Genomic DNA, 19480 nt, shown 5'->3' on the forward strand with positions numbered 1-19480 from the left:
GGAAGGGTCGCGAGTCGTACTTCGGCAGCTCAGATGGTAGAGCACTTTCCCGCGAAAGACAAACGTTCCGAGTTCGAGTCTTGGTCCTGCACACATTTTTAATCCTCCAGGAAGTCTCACTTATACACAGTTTATTTAATACGAACACTGGAGACATCGACGAGATGCCGTACAGAACCAGTTTCCCACCAAGTGGTCAAAATTGGAACTAACTCTTTTCAAGCGTAAGTTGGTTCCATATTAATGCATTATAATATCGACCTAGTTTCGTTGCCATTTAATAATTACAGGCCGGCCGCTGAGGCCGAACGGGTGTAGGCGCTTCAGTCCGGAACCACGCTGCTGCTACGGTCGCAGGTTCGAATCCCGCCTCGGGCATGGATGTGTGCGATGTCCTTAAGTTTGCTAGGTTTAAGTAGTTCTAAGTCTAGGGGACTGATGACCTCAGATGTTAAGTCCCATAGCGCTCAGAGCCATTTGAACCACTTGAATAATTACAGCCCACACTGCACTCTACGAGTATCTGTACGTTAATTATAACCACCCGGTACTACTAATGAACGGACTACATCTTGTATACCAGGGTTGGCCAAGAATTCTACACATTTGCGGCCCGGGTGCGGGGCTCTGTCACCCAAGTGCACCACACCACGCGACGCCGAACAGGCGAAAGACAGAATGGAATGCTCCACATGCCAATGTAATCGCACAAGGAACAATGAATAGCTTGCATGTCGCTTCATACCTCATATTTTTGAACAACACAGAACACAAACAAAACATACTAGCACTGCACAAAAAGCAGTGGCAACACTGTTATAATCCACATCAGACTTCACTGGCGGACGTTCACCGCATTACATGCCCGCGATATATTCACCCCCCGCCCCCCATCCCCATTTCGATCACCTTCCATCACACACATGGAAGGCGTCATATACCATTATCATATCCATCTCTGTCAATATGTCGCAAGGATGGCACGGATGAAGTCGTCTCTTGAATTGTAACACGTGGCGCGAAGAGGTTCCTTCATTTAGGGTGAACAGGTCATAATCACACAGTATTGCATCGGATACAGCGATGTGTGTTCGTGTATCTCTCTCTCTCTTTCCCCCCTCCCCCACCCCACTTCCTCCCCCGTACGCAGGAGAGCTCCCTCAAGAGGATCACCATATGATATAGTGCTCTGTTATGAAGAATACCGGAATGCCGTTGTTAGAAGGTGCCGTCTCTTTATTTTTAGAGTACAATGAAGGTGATGTCGCAAGAAATTGCAGTCACCGTCTACCCCTGCGGTACAACTTGATGCAGATTGAACGCACGGGTATCTCAAGCCACAATGACCATCGCTTTGGCACCAGCTGGTTCATGGCGCACGTTCTGTGGGCGAGGAGAACCGGAGAGCTTCTATTCGTTGGACTGCCGCTTTAACCGTGCTTCATACGATCGAGCACACACGTTTTGTCTATAGTGACGATTTTTCAAAGGAAAGTGAAAGTGACGCTGAGGGAATTAGATTACGAATAGAGGCACTTAAAGAGTTAGAAGAGTGTTGCCCTTTGGGCAGCAATATAGCCAATGATGGCCGAAGTAGAGAGGATATAAAATGTAGACCGGCAATGTCAAGTAATGCATTTCTGAAGAAAAGAAATTAGTTAACATCAAATGTAGATTTAAGTGTTAGGAAGTCTTTTCTGAAAGTGTATGGAGTGTAATCATGTATGGAAGTGAAACACGGAGGAGAAACAACTTAGACGAGAGCACAATAGCAGATTGCTGAATCTTAAATGGTTAAGTCAAGTAACTAATGAGGAGGTACTTACCAGAATTGCGGAGAAAAGTAAGTTTTACTACAAGTCGACAACAAAAAGGGATCAGTTGCTCGACACATTCTGAGACCTCATGGCTCACCAATTTAGTATTGGAGGGAAGTGTGTGTGTTCGCGGGGAGTGGGGGGGGGGGAAGTGGGAGGTGGGGGGGGGGGGGGGAGGGGATGAGAGAGACCACGTGATGAATGCAGTGAGCAGATTCAGAAGGATGTACTTTGGAGTAGTTATTCGTAGATGAAGAGGTTTGCACAGTATAAAACTGCATGAAACCAGTTTCGACTACAACACAACAATAATTCGAAAAACCGTTCCAGATATACTCCTTGACTCAACCAAAGCACTTCACAGTAAAATATAACGTCACTATTCTCTTCATGTAAATCCATCAAAAACTGTCGCAACTGGCGGTATGTTAATACGTGCGGCTTCAGTAAATTTACTATTCGTACTACTAATTTAATTACGTCTTGCACGCCTGCAAATTTAACACAAAGTGCCTCTACATGCTCGGAGCAATGATTCCCGTATAAGTCATTGTCGACTGTTGTAATTTTTTTGCTCTTTCTATTTCAACTAAATATTTAAATTCTTTTTCCACGGTGTTTTACTAACGTTACACAGCAAACTTGCGGTACCCGTCGAAAGTGTCAGCATAATAGATTGCGAAATGTTATCCTTGTCTTATGTGACAGCCATTAGCTTTTAAAGGTTTGTGACAATAGTCCGCTACATTGCCTCATTTCATATAAACAGCCATGAGGCCTGTGAACCCCCTTTATGAGCACAAACAAAACAGCACTGATACTTCGGTCCTGCGGAACGGTAGGAAATCGTACCGATCAAAAAATGTCGCACCAGTCACCGGGAGAAACAGCGTCGCATCGTAGAGCTGAATGAAATGTCGCGCTGTACCGAGAAGGATCAAGCGAGACCGAGACTTAACGAGTAGAACGGAGACAGGCCAACCGTGGGGCAGCATGCGTTCAGTGCATCATGAACGCGTGCAGGTTGGTGGACGCCCCCCACCCCCCTCTCTCCATATTTGTAGAGAGAGGGGGGGGAGGGGGAGGTCATAAGTTATTGTTTACAGCAAGGTCGTACAAGGCGTGGAAAATACATAAAAAAAAATGTATCACCTCGGTTCCGAGAGTTCCGGAACGTGTACGGAAAATTGGAATAGAGAAAAACATAAACATCACTTCCGCCCTTTGTATTCCTCATGAAAACCACACATGGCATGTTGTACCACCATATAGCGAGACCTTCAGAGGTAGTGGTCCAGATTGCTGTACTCACCGGTATCTCTAATACCCAGTAGCACGTCCTCTTGCATTGATGCATGCCTGTATTCGTCGTGGCATATTATCCACAAGTTCATCAAGGCACTGTTTCCGGGGTGTCCCACTCCTCAAAGGCATTTCGGCGTAGATCTCTCAGAGTCGTTGGTAGGTCACGTCGTCCATAAACAGACCTTTTCAATCTACCCCAGGCATGTTCCATAGGGTTCATGTTTGTGGAACATGCTGGCCACCGTGGAAGATATTCACAAGATGCGCACGATGGGGGCGCGAATTGTCGTCCATGAAGACGAATGCCTCGCCAATATGCTACCGATATGGTTGTACTATCAATCGGAGGACGGCATTCATGTATCGTACAGCCGTTACAGCTCCTTTCACGACTACCAGCGGCGTACGTCGGGCCCACATAATGCCACCACAAAACAGCAGAGAACTTCCAATTTGCTGCAATCGCACAAAGTGTGTGTAAGGCGTTCAGCCTGACCGGGTTGCCTCCAAACACGTCTCCGACGATTGTCTGGTTGAAGGCATATGCGATACTCATCGGTGAAGAGTACGTGGTGCCAATCCTGAGCGGTCCATTCGGCGTGTTGTTGGGCCCATCTGTACCGCGCTGCATGGCGTCATGGTTGCAAAGATGGTTCTCCACATGGACGACGGGACTGCGCTTCATGCAGCCTATTGTGCACAATTTGAGTCGTAAAACGACATGCTGTGGCTGCACGAAAAGCATTATTCAACATGGTGGCGTTGCTGCCAGGGTTCTTCCGAGCCATGACCCGTAGGTAGCGGTTATCCACTGTAGTGGTAGCCCTTAGACGGCCCGATCGAAGCATGTCATTGACAATTCCTGTCTCTCTGTACCTGCTTCGTGTCCCTTGTTGAGAGCCCTTACTGGCACAAAGTAACAATGCGGACGCGATCGAACCGCGGTATTGGCCGTCTAGTCATGGTTGAACTACAGACAACACGAGCCGTGCACCTCCTTCCTGGTGGAATGACTGGAACTGATCGGCTGTCGGACCCCTCTGTGTAATAAGCGCTTCTCATGCGTGGTTGTTTACATCTTTGGGCGGGCCTAGCGACATCTCTGAACAGTCATAGCGACTGTGTCTGGCAGTCCTGGGAAACAGGGTGATGCAAAACTTTTGTTGATATGTGTATATAGGGTGAATGTTCATAAAACGGACAAACTGCAGGGGACGTATTACTGACTGGAAATGGAGGAAACAGGGTCCTATGAACATGTGTCTGGAAATTCATCGTTGGCACGGTAGATGGCGCTGACGAATGACAGTTCCTCTGACCACTTGACGTGGGTTCCTTGTGTGTTACAGTGTGTGTGAGTGACGCAGCAGACTGGTCCGGTATTCATATGGGGAACAAGCCGAGATGGAAACGATCAAGAAGCAGAACGCGGTCCTCCAAATCTGGTGTACTCACAGTCCGCCGCCTCCCTGCACGTTCGCCTGCCTGAAAGGACCCATGATCACATAAATAACCAAAAAGGGCTTGAAACCTTGTGTGATCTGGTTGGTGTCTGTGAGACTTATTTTGGTATAGCAGCGCTGCCTCTCGACCGTTTCTGCTTGGCCGTGCACAAACACCCTGTTTATACAGTGTGATTCGGAAGTAACTGTACTGACTTCAAGCTAAAACGTTGAATAAAGTTATGTCTGAAATCGCTTTACTTCAGATTTATGCTGTAGAGTAGCGACCACGGCGCACCGGGAAGTTAATTCTTTTCAGAAAGCAGGAATCCAAAATTCAACACAATTATGTACTGTACGTTTACACCAGGACATGCTGAAAAAGACGTTAATGTACAGTTGTCCACAGCAATGTTAATAATTCGTGTTGAATACCTAAATAATTTAGTTCCCCTTCCACCGATAGGTAGGTGATGCGGTTTTTCAGCAGGACAATGCAGGTTCGCATATGGCTGCTCCGACGAGACGTGCTCTTCGTGGTGTACAACTGCCCTGCCCAGCAAGATCACCAGATTTCTCACCAGCTGAAGACATATCAGACCCAACGCCTGCAAAAACAACTGCCGAATTGCAACAAAACGTGCAAGATGCCTGCCTCAATCTATATCTGGATACCAAGTCTATATCAGAATGCCATTTGTTATCTCTAAGATCATTTGCATGCAAAAATAGATGCCTCCGTTGCCACAAAGGGAATACCTGGTGTACTGACGCGGGCTGTTAGGAACCCTTGGCCCAGAAGCGCGCGCGCGTAATTGTGTTATGTCCTTAGGTTAGTTAGGTTTAAGTAGTTCTAAGTTCGAAGGGACTGATGACCTCAGAAGTTAAGTCCCATAGTGTTCATAGCCATTTGAACCATTTTTGATAATATCGATATCAACACACAGGAATGCTCCTGGCGGAAGCGGAGCTGTGAGGGCAGGTCGTTAGTAGTCCTCGAACAATTCAAAAGGTAAGAACATTGCTGATCAGAAAGGCAAGGTTCTAGGTTCATATCTAGGTCCGATACGCAATCTGCTAGGCAGTTTGGAAACAGATGAGGTGCAGATTATTTCCTTCGTCTCTCTCTCTCTCTCTCTCTCTCTCTCTCTCTCTCTCTCTCTCTCTCTCTCTCTCTCTCTCTCTCTCTCTCCCTCCCCATAAAATTGCAACAAAGCTTTAGAGCCCTGTGAACCGTGACTCCATTTTCATAGAATCATATTTCTTCTATGTTCTATTGCAGCCTCCGACAAAACGAAATTGCGGAACATACGGGAATGACGTCTAACAGATACTGTTGCTATAGACGGACCGTTCTTCAAAACAGAAACACTGTATCTTTTCCATGTCACAGTTAACTGTAAATCTTGCATTATTTTCAGGCCCATGCTCGAAGAGCTTCGACGTCTCTACTTGGATCACTGGCATAAGAAATTTCGGACCACAAATTCTATAAATCCTGCTATTTTCTTTACAAATCCGGATAAAGTTTCCGTATTTGTTGCATATCTCATTTTACGTCGTTCAGTCCCGGGCAGCCATATCCTGTAACACCTGAAACACTCCAATGCTTTCACCGCGCATTAAAAGACGATTTGCACTAAACATGTATTCGGAATCTGATGAAGCTGAGGAGATGCAGTGAGTCAGTAGTAACCGGACCACATCGCAAAGATTACAATCAAGCCAATTTGTGTAGCCTGTACCAGAACACAACAAATGAATGCAGAAAAGGCAATGAAAAAACGAGGTTGGAAAATAATACTGGTACCATTTCGCTACGTCAGTCACTTATGACGTATTCACAATGACGTGATATTTACATTACGAAATGGAGCCGTCTGGTCATTAACCTATCCGAGTCTCATTATCCACCGACTCACGTTTTGTCGCGCAGTACTGAAAATATTCTCTGTCTAGTTTTACACATTCCCTTCGACTTTCATATTTAGGAATTTTCCGTCCTCAGTGAGGGCGTAAATACGGGCGCCGACACGACCTTTACTGAAGGTAATGTGGAAACCACTCCGCACCAAGTTTCCGCCGTTGCGAATGTTCTTCGCCGATTCGTCTATAGCACCATGACTTACACCTAATAAAATGCCAAGGTCCCCCGCAATGACGATCAGTTTTTATGGAAGTGACCACCCGCGCAGGCCATAAAATGGGTCATTGCGATGCACCGAGCCTCTCTGTTGGGCGTAGTGGCGCGCATGCGTTTCGGAAGCACTTACTCGTATGGTTCCGAGCCTGGCGTGGACGAGGCGTGTAATGCGTGCTGATGATCCAAGGCGTGTGAAGCTCCCCTTGCGTTCTTAAACGTACCCAGTTGTGAGATCAGCTTGACTCGTCTCCAACTCTGGCTTCACAAAGCGGGTGTCAAATCTGAGACCAGGTATCCTGATCCACCTTACACATGGTTTTCCTGAACTTATTTAAATGAATGATGGCTTGGGTTCAACAACGGTAACACCCATCCCTCTTCCATTCCTGACCTGCTGATTTATATCACTAAACCGATAAACCTGGACCCGTGTGCAAGTTACCTAACAGTTTCCACGGCCAACAACTCTCATTTTCAGTATTTCATATAATTATTGATCGAATTTAAAATGCTAAAACGGTATCATAATCGACTCATTAAGAGGTATAATCTCACATTAAAGGTTTATCACAAGAAGTATTAAAGTCAGGAATTATGTATAAAGGTCAGTCAAATGAAAACGAGACAGATAGAAATAAATAAACTGTTTATTATTTCAAAAGCTATAGCCATACTATTAATACATTTATCCCATAGTGACATAAGACGGTCAATGCCTTGACGGAAAGAAGTTTGCGGTTGACTATGGACCATGATTTCCCCCAGGCCCGCCCGAATGTTGGCAGGTTCTATCGAGTACGATGAGGAAACCCTTACATATTCTCCATTAAGTCCGGATCTCTCCCCACGCGATTTCCAAATTTTTGGAGCTCTGGAGAAAGATATTCATGACCGTCCATTTGTTTCGGATGAAGATCATGGGTGGGTACAATCATGGTTCCGTAGGCAGACGCAACTCATAGACTGTCTTTTATCACAGTGAGATAAATGTATTACCAGATTTGGCGATTACTTATCAAATGAGAAACAGAATACATACTTTTATCTACTTTTATCCCATCTGTCTGTCTCGTTTTCATGTGACTGCACCATATAGTTTCGGATAATCCACTGGATAACTGCAATCTGCGCAATTCTCGCTCCGTTTTCAGAGAGAGCTGTTTTTTCAACCATCTCGGTGTTTATGACGTATCTCGTGAACTATCATACAACGATTTAATTTTGCTGTGAATGCAAGAAAACGAACAGAAATGTTCACATATGTAATGAATTAGGCACAGGACGTGGTTAGAAAAGGTCAGACAATTGCGAAAGGTGTACTGTTAACAGACATTTACACAATTTGTACAATATAAGCACTGGAGACGTGGCATATGTGAAAACTGTCTGCAAAATATGCCCGAATAAAATTACTAGTGAAGAAGTAACAAATTAAGACGTCACGCTGCATGCACAGCTAAAATGTAGTAAGCTAAGAACTATTTCGTTTCATTACTTTATGGAGGGAGTGAGTCAGAAAAAGCTTCAAAAAGGTTTCAAGTTATGTGCAGAGTATCTGGTGGTTATAATTAAAGTGCAGCTACTCACAGAGGTCAAAGGTGGGTTGTAATTATCACATGCCAGCGAAACTTTGTAGATATTTTAATTCATTAATGTGAACTTATTTACGCTGAAGAAAAAAAATAGTTCCAATTTTGCCCACCAGGTGCAAGTCTGGCGCTGTGAGCGCAAGAAAACGAACAGAAACGTTTACATATGTAATAAATTAGGCACAGGACGTGGCTACAACAGGTAAACAATTGCGAAATATGTACTGTTAACCGACATTTACACAATTTGTACAATGTGGCCACTGGAGACGCCGATGAGATTCCGCATCCGCAAAACGACGTGATCAACAGTCGCTCGCAGCAATTCGACTGGAATCTAAACAACGTGCTCCTGTATACTGGTCTTCAGATCAGGCTCGAGACCGAACGTGTCCCTGGTAAACGCGATCTTTTAGATATCCCCGGAGCCAAACGTCAGATGGCTTCATAGCAGGTGATCTTGCAGTCCACGCATCTGGAAAACCTGAGGAGGAAGGGTGCATTAAGCAGATCTTTCACTGGGCGAGCGACATGAGGCGCTGCCCAATCTTCCATGGAAACAGTGGTTTCCACATAGCTGCGCTCTTCCAAAGCAGGAATTACTTGTTGTACTAGGAGGTCTCGATAGCGTTCAGACTTCACGATACATCTGACAGAATCCACACGACACACACACACACACACACACATACGGCGAGTTCAATGGCTTTCTGTGCTCAACAAGCGTACCCCAGCACAACATACGCTCCTCAAATTTGGCCAAGTGTATGTATTCACTCCACTCTGCAGTGTAAAATGCACCTGGTCACTCCATCGAATATTGCCTGGCCACATGTCACCAACTTCGAAGCGTGCCAGAAACTGAACAGGGACAGGACACCTTCTTTCGGGTGCCACAGCAAGCGCACCCATGTTTCCGAATTCCATCATCGTCATCTTCTTTCAACCATTTAACTACATCGGTCCGGTCCTCAAATCTTTGAGTCGGAGAGTCTCTCTCAATGCAGCACTGTAATTGCTGCCGTTCACATAAAACAGTTTCACTAACAACACACGGGGTGTCTTCTCGATAGACACACAAGTGATGGCTTGTCAAATGATGGTGTGGATGTCATACCGTCGTACGGTGTACAGCGCCAGTTTGCAACTGGTGGCCATAGTTGGAACCACTTTTTTCCAGCGTAAATAGGTTCCGCATTAAGACATTAGCACATCTACCAAGTTTCGCTACAATAGAATAATTGAACCGCTGTGATTATCTGAACGCCGGCCGCGGTGGTCTAGCGGTTCTAGGCGCTCAGTCCGGAGCCGCGCGACTGCTACGGTCGCAGGTTCGAATCCTGCCTCGTGCATGGATGTGTGTGACGTCCTTAGGTTAGTTAGGATTAAGTAGTTCTAGGGGACTGATGACCATAGATGTTAAGTCCCATAGTGCTCAGAGCCATTTGACCCATTTTTTGATTATCTGAACTTTAACTATAACCACCTGGTAAGTTAAAGTCGCTACGTGCTCTGATTCTCAAATACTGGATGAATCTAGTCTGGTAATTAAGGCTCTGTGAATTACTTTGCCTCAAGCCCTACAGTCGATTTATAGCTTTAATACTTGATTTATCGTGATAAACATAACATTATACCTGTTAATAAGTAAATTACAAGAGCACTTGAGACTTTTAAACTGAGTCAATTATAATAGTAAATACCAGACACGCAATTTTTAATCGTGATTGGGTTATCGGTTTTAGTATTCTAGTACTCTGGATTCTTCGGAATTTCGAATTTGAATTCAGTTGCGTAGTGACGGACTCAGCGCAGCAGCGGAACGTTGACATTACGCACTCGATGTTTATTTACGGTTCCAGTGACGTGTTTTGTGCAGGTAGGAACAGTTTTTCCGAGGGAATTTTAGTACACCCCTTAAAAGCGGTGATTCAGCCAAGTGTAATTTCGTAGAAACAACTAAAATTTGTTTTGAAAGTTATCGCTTGGAATCAAAGGTGTCTATACCTTTTATGTGGACTATGTCCGCCTCGACAGCTCAGTCGTCAGCGCGTCAGAATGCCATGCAAGGAGTCCGGGTTCGACTCTCGGCTGGGTCGGATATTTTCTCCGCTCAGGGACTGGGTCTTGCGTTGTCTTCGTCAACATCTCATCCGCATCGACACACAAGTCGCCGAAGTGGCGTCAACTAAAAAAATATGCGACAGTTCTACCCGACGGGGGGGCCCTCACCACACGATATTTTATTTCGTTTCATGTGGACTACGGAAACTGTAACAAAATAAGCACTTGACCGAACCATTTCTCCGCGACATCCTTTCCTGCAGCATTGCTAGTTCCTTGAGGTTCGTTTCGTCGATAAGTGATATGTTGTTAGTACTACATCATTTTAGGGTTATGTGACAGCGAAGAAAAACAGCATAGATCTTTCCCTTGTGGATCTTAGAAAAATGTAGTGTCACCAATAATTTTTGTACCGTTCATAACTTTCCTGTCCTGTTTACATCTCCTGGCATCTTTCAGGTGAAGTTCGAATGGATAATCTCCGCAATAAAGATTCCTCCTACTGTAGTGGGTGAGGCGTAATCGTCTTGCCAGATGCGTACAGTGAAGTCAACTTGCAAAAGAGCCGGCACTGAAGGTGTGTGCCCGCATGAGAACATAGTGAGTCCGGCTGCTTCGTGACACGGCCGTTAGCAACATTCAGTATTCGATTCTTTGCTCACTGGTTCGTGTTTTACGACGTCCCTCGCCTTTGTTCAGTATCCACTGAATGCTGGAACACACACTGTGCCTGACAGAAAAAGTGAAGCTCCCAAAAGACATCGCCGGATGTTAACGCAACTTCGTACACGGACACACGAACGGGGCGTATGTAAATAAGCAACCAGGCAACGCTTTGTAATAGCTAAATACGTATGCGAATTGTATATACGTCCTTCTCTCCTTCTTCCCCTCTCACTGTTCTTCTGCTCCTCGCCCTCTCTCTCTGTCCATCACCTCCCCCTTCCCAATCTATTCCTCACCTATCTTTCTGTTCATCTCCCCCCCCCCCCCCCCGCTCTCTCTCTCTGACCTTGAGCCATGTTAATTGTTACTGAAATCTCGATTGGGAAATGAGCTCACTTAAAATGAATGAGTAAACTGGTTGGGGTCATTAATGTAAGGGATACAGAAAGACCTCTTTAGCTCATAGATCTGTGACGACAGTATCTTCCATAGCAGTATCTGTGAATGGGTGGGATTGCAATAATTTGGATGATTCAGATTTCATGGCGATATTCTAATCAGACGTCAATAAGCCATAAATACAACATTCCTCATCTCTCGTAATACTGACTGCGACGACAAAAACAAAACAGTACGCTGTTTCGCGTACAGTTTTTGTTTAAAATTATATACAGTACAAGGAGAAAGAATACATATGAAAGAAACAATTTAGCTAATGTATTACATCTCCGGTATATAAGTTAAATATGATTGCGAGAAAGAAAACGAGACTGCGCTTTTTCACAACACGGCATTTCCTTTCTCTCAGTTGGTTTTAACGCAAAATCTGTACCAGCGTGCACTAACCCTCTGCTCGCGCCGGCCAGCAGTTATCGTGTCGGAAGTAATTTCTGTTCTGTCTGAGCGTCGGAAGTCGCAGTATTCTTGTCGAATACTTTTCTGTTGCTCTGGAACATCATAAACTGCTTTTTTCCCGGCAAATCTTTTTTTGTTGCTCCGGAACATCGGGAAATCGCCCGCGGTTAGAGGATTAACGTTGTTCGTGCTTAGTGTCGTTTCCAGGCGTGGTACGGTATATAAGAGGTGTAAACAGCATAAGATTTTGAGTGATTCTGTGAAGGGCACTGAGATGCCACGTATTTGTGTGAGACAGCGTTATCAGCACCTGACGGATGTTCAATGGGACCTCTTTTTAGATATCCGTTTGGGCCGCTCGTCGAAATGCGCAATATTGATTTGTGGGGCATTGGTCTACTACAGTGGTCCGATGTTGGACTGCGAGGAAACGAGAGAGCAGCCATACAGGTCGTCAGGGTACCGGTAGATCAAATGCGACGATCGCCGTACATTGCACCAAGCGCATCGTGGCCCCTTCACATTTGCTCCCGCCACCCGAGTACAAGTAACGGCTTCCCTGCTACGTTCTCTGCCATCCCGCACAACTGGTCGAAGACCAGCAGCAGCAAGACTGGTGAATTGCCGTCCCATGAGAACACTGCGATTAACACAACACAAACGGCTGCGTGAGGTGTGGTGACGTGACGGCATGCACTGCAGATGAATGACGTCACACTGTGTTCTGCAATGAATCCCTTCCCCAACCCTGGATGACAATCGTCGGCTAGTACGGCGGCGACCTGGAAGGCGGTCACGTTTTCCCACTGTTTTGGAGAGGCAGAGCGCTGTTACTCCCGGCGTCATACTGCGGAGAGCCACGGGTATTGCGTCAGGTCAAGGCTGGTAGTGGGCGAGGGAAGACGTTACGTCACGGGCACCCTGCGTCCTCATCTGTTACCTCTCGTCCGACAGTATCGCGATGCCATTTTTCAACGGGACAATGCCCGTACAGACATGTCACACGTATTTATGGACTGTGTGCATGATCTTGAGGTTCTCTCGTGATCAGTGCATACCAATGATCTGTCCGTTTTTATAACCGCTCTGTAATTAACATTTTGCTTGTGTAATCCCTTTAGGTACTCTACCTTAGTGCGATTTTCTGTTATTGCAGAATTGAAGATGCCTGCATAATTTGCTGAAATCAGTCATCATTTAATGTTATTCATATGTGATATAGACTACTGAAAGAATTCATTAAAATTATTTTAACTTTATATAAATGTTGTACGTGCTTAACGTCAAATACTCACAACATTAACTCAGTTGCAACTAGATGCTGTATTTGTATTGTACATGTGAGTTAGATTCCTTAATGAATCTGGAGTCGGGATTTGCTGGTGATGATAACTGTTAATACCGCTAATCATTTCCTATCACGCTACGGTCGCAGGTTCGAATCCTGTCTCGGGCATGGATGTGTGTGATGTCCTTTGGTTAGTTAGGTTTAAGTAGTTCTAAGTCTAGGGGACTGATAACCTCAGAAGTTAAGACCCATAGAGCCATTTGAACCATTTCCTATCAGTCATTAAGATAAGGACAAACGTCAGGGATAAATAATTGTCAGACGTTAATGCAACAGTTATAGGTCTTTTCTTCATATTGGCAAAAGATACTGGAACGTCAATATTAATTCAATGCAACCTATTTCTCTCTTTTTTTGTTCAGCTGTATTTATTGGAGGGTTCTCATGATCTAGCGGAAGGAACGTTTGACTCCGGCCCTGGAGGTCACGGCTTCAATCCCGTGTAGGATCCGGGACTTTTTTCTCGTTCCAGTCCCTCCTCTCCATCACTCGGCATGCTATCAAATTGACACGGGGATACAAGCTGGCCGGGATGATAGGTCCGCCACTCTTCTCCTCCCACTGCCGCGGCAAACGAAAGAGCACTCTCCTACAGCGTGTCAGGAGTCAGTTCACAGGCTGTATTTGTTGCTGTTAATTCTACACGCTACGGATTTCGAAGACAGATCGCTTTCAGATGCTTGGATAGGACACACGAATGCCTAGAGATCCTCCAAATTGTGTTGTCTCATACATTCTCTGGGTACACCCTCTCCATCAGTACGTGCCAGATTTATTTGAACACAATACAATTATAACACTGACGGAGAGTTCTCGGACAAATGGTCTGTATATGGACGACGTGGCCATTTAAATCAAAAGTAAAAATAAGTACAAAACACAAGGCAACATCTAGCTTCAAAATTGGAACAATTAGTCGACATCAAGTAAGGTGAGGGAACGACGCGTAGAGCGTTGCGTCCCGTCTACAAGAGGGCCATTAGAGGCTAAGGAAAAGTCCAGTACGATGAAGGATGCGAGTATCATCGGTCCTTGTGAAGGATAGCAGTACCGTACGAGTGCAAGTAAACATCTGGGGAAGCATCATCTGAAGCGATGCGTCGCCCGATTTTTACCTGCCCTCGTACTGATAGTGCTAACCTGCTACCGTGGCCATTACGGAAACTAAAGAAAAGCAAAATTTGGGTACCTGGGTGAGCATCTGACCCTCAATAATTCTGAACGCTAATTCAGTGTAGGCAGTGTCAGTTTGGCAAGGCTAGATAGCGTGCGTAAAATATGACATGAGTTAAAAGAACTGTACCGTAAAGCCCTAATAAAGAAACGAGTTCTATCACAAAAGCTAAATCATTAAGATTTTTTCTTTTCTTACCCTCCAGTTAAAAAAAATATTGTCGACATGTGCGGGAAAATCAGTTTGGCACCAGAGAACTATAGGAAAACGTGAGACAATACTGGCTCTACGACTTATCTCAGGCTGAGGGTTTTAGAAGAAAGTAACCTGATATTTTGAATTTTTAGATTTACGGAAAACGTTTGACAATGTTGAGTGGTATAGATTCTGTGTAATTTATCGCAGATAAAATACAGGGAGTGAAAGGATACTAAATGGAAGCAGTAGTTCAGAAGCCAGTGAGACAGGTTTGTAGCGTACCCATCCTGTTACTCTGCCTGTGTATAGAATGGAAAATGATCAATGACAAACCTTGTAAGTAGGCTGTTTAGGTTTTTATATTGGTAACGCCACGTAGCGCTGTGTATGAAAATCACTGGCTGTGCTGTGTGCAGTCTGTGGCTGGTTGGCATTGTTGTAATACTCGCCATCGTAGTGTTGGGCAGTTGCCTTTTAACAGCGCGTAGCGTTGCGCAGTTGGAGGTGAGCCGCCAGCACTGGTGGATGTGGGGAAAGAGATGGCGGAGTTTTGAAATTTGTAAGACTGTATGTCATGAACTGCTATATACATTATGACTTTTGAACACTATTGAGGTAAATACATTGTTTGTTCCCTATCAAAATCTTTCATTTCCTAACTTTGCCTGTCAGTAGTTAGTGCCTTCCGTAGTTTGAATCTTTTAGTTATCTGGCAGTAGTGGCGCTCGCTGTGTTGCAGTAGTTCGAGTAACAAAGATTTTTGGTGAGGTAAGTGATTTGTGAAAGGTATAGGTTAATGTTAGTCAGGGTCATTCTTTCGTAGGGATTATTGAAAGTCAGATTGCGTTGCGCTAAAAATATTGTGTCAGTTTAAGCACAGTGATGTATAATTGTTCAAAGGGGACGTTTCAACGTTTACATGCCTTGAAGCTCAATAAATTCTCTGACAGTTTATGCAATAACAATGAGAAAATGGTAAAATTTATGGACTAAATACATTTATTTACCTGCAGGAAAGGTTTGCATACATTTCATTCTTCGAAATGGCTGTTTGTTGTTACTTCCGCTGTTATGAATTCACTTTGCATCATTCGTGAAGTGCACAGTTGTCAGATCCAAACAGAGCAATTTGTAAGCTCTTCCTTACTGACCTACATCCAATTGCATGTCTTGAAAACGAATTGTTTATAACCTTTAAACAGTCGCATTCTACATCACTGGGATACAACTAACTTAAACGATTTGTTGCACGATAAGAGATGTTTAATTCCAGCATAAAAAGGCCTTTTCGCTGTATCTTCGAAATGGATGGAGATATCGTCAGAGAGAACCACATTCTCCAGTTCGGAATTTGCTGGAAAGAAACTGACCACCCTGCAACACAAAAAGCGGGCAGCTGCAAGCTCAGCTACTGTAGAAACATGAGCGCACTTGGCAAAACGGCTGTACTGACTGCGAACCTAATTCTTTTGAAATACGAGTCCAGAGCGTTGCCCAACTGCCGAACAGACCGGTCTCTGAAACTGCAAAAAAGTAAACTGCGCTCCAATTAAGCGAGGCGCGAAGCTACTGCTGACAAGTGAGTACGCCATAAGCTGTTTAAGTGGTGGACCTACTCTCTGAGAGTTTTGTTGTCTTATTGCTGTGGACGCGCGAAACCGACAGTGCAATAGCGTTCGACTTTAATTGGTTAATGCCGTGATCCATACGTCATTAATATGATTCATATCGAAATAGAGGTGTGGAACGAGTCAATTAAAAGACTATTTGTACATGACTTGTTTCTACTTATAGCAACACGCACGGGGCATTTTCACATTACCAAATAGCACAGCAGCTTAAATTTAATGAAAAAAAACAAAAAACGAACGTATTACCAATTGACGCCACCCATGTTACTAATGGAATTTAACAGCGTACTAAACATCTCTGACTTCTTTATTAAATATGTAAGTAGGCTGTTTAGGTTTTTATATTGGTAACGCCACGTAGCGCTGTGTATGAAAATCACTGGCTGTGCTGTGTGCAGTCTGTGGCTGGTTGGCATTGTTGTAATACTCGCCATCGTAGTGTTGGGCAGTTGCCTTTTAACAGCGCGTAGCGTTGCGCAGTTGGAGGTGAGCCGCCAGCAGTGGTGGATGTGGGGAGAGAGATGGCGGAGTTTTGAAATTTGTAAGACTGTATGTCATGAACTGCTATATACATTATGATTTTTGAACACTATTGAGGTAAATACATTGTTTGTTCCCTATCAATCTTTCATTTCCTAACTTTGCCTATCAGTAGTTAGTGCCTTCCGTAGTTTGAATCTTTTAGTTAGCTGGCAGTAGTGGCGCTCGCTGTGTTGCAGTAGTTCGAGTAACGAAGATTTTTGGTGAGGTAAGTGATTTGTGAAAGGTATAGGTTAATGTTAGTCAGGGCCATTCTTTCGTAGGGATTTTTGAAAGTCAGATTGCGTTGCGCTAAAAATATTGTGTGTCAGTTTAAGCACAGTCTTGTATAATTTTTCTAAGGGGATGTTTCAAATATCACGCCATATTTTTGTTGAAAACAAAATGGCGCCTACGGAGGTTCCTTCTCTTTATTAACCCGAAAATACCGCAGAACTCACTGCATTATTCCTGAGCGGTCTTTGACAAAACTATACTGAAAGCTACAATTTGAATATAACGACAGTGAATAGGGCAGACAACAAATTGATATTCTTGGACTGTGTCCTGTTGTGTATCGTAAACATAATTCTAAATGTTGAGCCCAACGGAGGGTGCGGGAAGCGCGTCGACGCTTCGTTTCGCAATGCATCGCCGTTCTTCCAGGGTCACACTTCGCTTGGTGCTGCTACAGACGTATGTATGCATCAACATCACCGTCCATTTGACATTCATGTGAATAAAGAATCGTCCACATTTTCACATGTATTATTTCCTGGGGAGCTACAGGGTCGTTTCTGTTTACAATTTATATTAATAATCTATAGATAACGTCGGAGGCTCCGTGAAGTTATTCGCAGGGGATGCTGCTGTTCATAAGGAGGTTGCACCATCAGAAGACAGCAGTGAAAAGCAGAAAAACCTGCAGAGGACCGAAGATTAGTGCAGCGACTGGCATTTGATTGTGAACGTGAATATTATATAACGTATTGCGAATTAACAAGTGACTGTTCCTGTTGTGACCAGGCGAAACCACTTCCGTCCAGGCACAACTGTGGGTTCTTTGATTTTTCTGGGAGAAAACTCGTCAAACTAGTTTTTCCAATTGGTGGAACAGAGAAAGTGAGAAAAGTGCTCTCCGCCATACATCCAAGGTTTCTGGCGGACGTCAGAAGTGCACGGTGTATCAAAGAGAATCATACGATCTGGCATGTCTATATTTCTGAAACTAATAACCATATATAATGAATTTTGTTTTCGATGAACGAAGAACTCGAGAAGCTTTCTTTTTTTTTCATAGCTGTTCAATATGCCCCCCCTTGAGATGCACGGCATACGTCAATGTGTTATTCAAATTGTTCCCACACTGCAGCGAGCATGTCTTGATTTACAGCTTCCACAGCTGCTGGTATGCGATGTCTCAGTTCATTCATTGTTGTTGGTAACGGAGGCACATAAACATTGTCTCTCATGAACCTCCACAAGAAATAATCACATACAGTCACGTCCTGTGACCTCGGAGGCCAGTAATGTAAGGCTGAATCATTTGGTCAGGCACGAGCCATCCATCGTTCAGGAATCCTTTGATTTAAAAGTTCCCGCGCTTCGAGATGCCAGTGTGGCTATGCTCCTTCCCGTTTGTAAATGAAGTCTCTGTCTCCAACTGCAGGAAAAGAAAGTTTTCAATCATATCGAGATATCTGCTTCCTGTAACAGTGTTCTCGGCAAAGAAAAATGGACCATTCATCTTTTCCCATGAAATTGCACAAAAACACATTAAATTTTGGAGAGCCCCTCTGATGTTGTACAACTTCATGTGGTTGTTCCATACGACATATTCTCAAATTATGACGGTTTCACCTTTCCATTTAAATGAAATGTTGCCTCGTCACTAAACAGTAAGTGTGAAAAAAACTGTAATCCTCCACCTGTGTGTGTGTGTGTGTGTGTGTGTGTGTGTGTGTGTGTGTGTTGTTCTTAGTGTAAGTTAGTTTAAGTTAGATTAAGTAGTGCGTAAGCCTAGGGACCGATGACCTCCGCAGTTTGATACCATAGTCCTTAACACAAATTTCCAAAATTACAGAACTTCACACGTTCTTGATTGTGACATCCACGAAGAGCTTCAGATATAAGTCTCCATCCCATGTTACTCCTGAGCATTTTATTACGGCAGCTGCCAAACTTTCTTTAAGTCTGTTGGATTCCAAGAAATAAGGAAAAACCAAAATTCCCTTGGTCCACGTGCCACACATTCTGCTGGCTAGACGTCTCGCCAGCCTTCATTTCAGTTTCATTGTTATCATAATGAGTCTTACACTTCAGTCTGCTTCCTGAGGCACTTTTTTCCCTCTTAACTATTGCTCACTGAGTAACCTTCAGCTTTTGCTAATGGTTTAGTATGTCCCAATGCTGTAAGTCAAACCTGGTAGTCCTCACTGATTTTGAGCTGTCCGTTTCAGACAGGCTGTTCCGTTCCTTTTGATACCTCTATTTACTTTACCAACGCTTATCCAGGCTATATTTACTTTTCTGTTTGTTTTGCTGTCCTAAACAAAAAGACACTCGACAATTCGTTCAGCAGTTCACTGTTCGATAAATCGGTTGCCTTCTTTTTTTTTTTTTTTTTTTTTTTTGTATCGAAGGTGAGTCAATAAATAATTCACAAACGCCAGAATACCGCATATCGTTTTAGATTTCGCACCTGTTCGTATCTAGAAGGCAGTAGCAAA

At 44.2% G+C, this 19480-nt stretch overlaps 1 protein-coding gene across 1 annotated transcript in view; it reads right to left on the reverse strand.

Annotated features, from left to right (window-relative positions):
* Positions 1 to 19480, reverse strand: part of LOC126284715 (unconventional myosin-XVIIIa) — a 1203577-nt gene that overhangs the window by 345392 nt on the left and 838705 nt on the right. The window lies entirely within an intron of this gene.

Source organism: Schistocerca gregaria, chromosome 8 (assembly GCF_023897955.1).
Source record: "Schistocerca gregaria isolate iqSchGreg1 chromosome 8, iqSchGreg1.2, whole genome shotgun sequence".
NCBI classification, from domain to species: domain Eukaryota; kingdom Metazoa; phylum Arthropoda; class Insecta; order Orthoptera; family Acrididae; genus Schistocerca; species Schistocerca gregaria.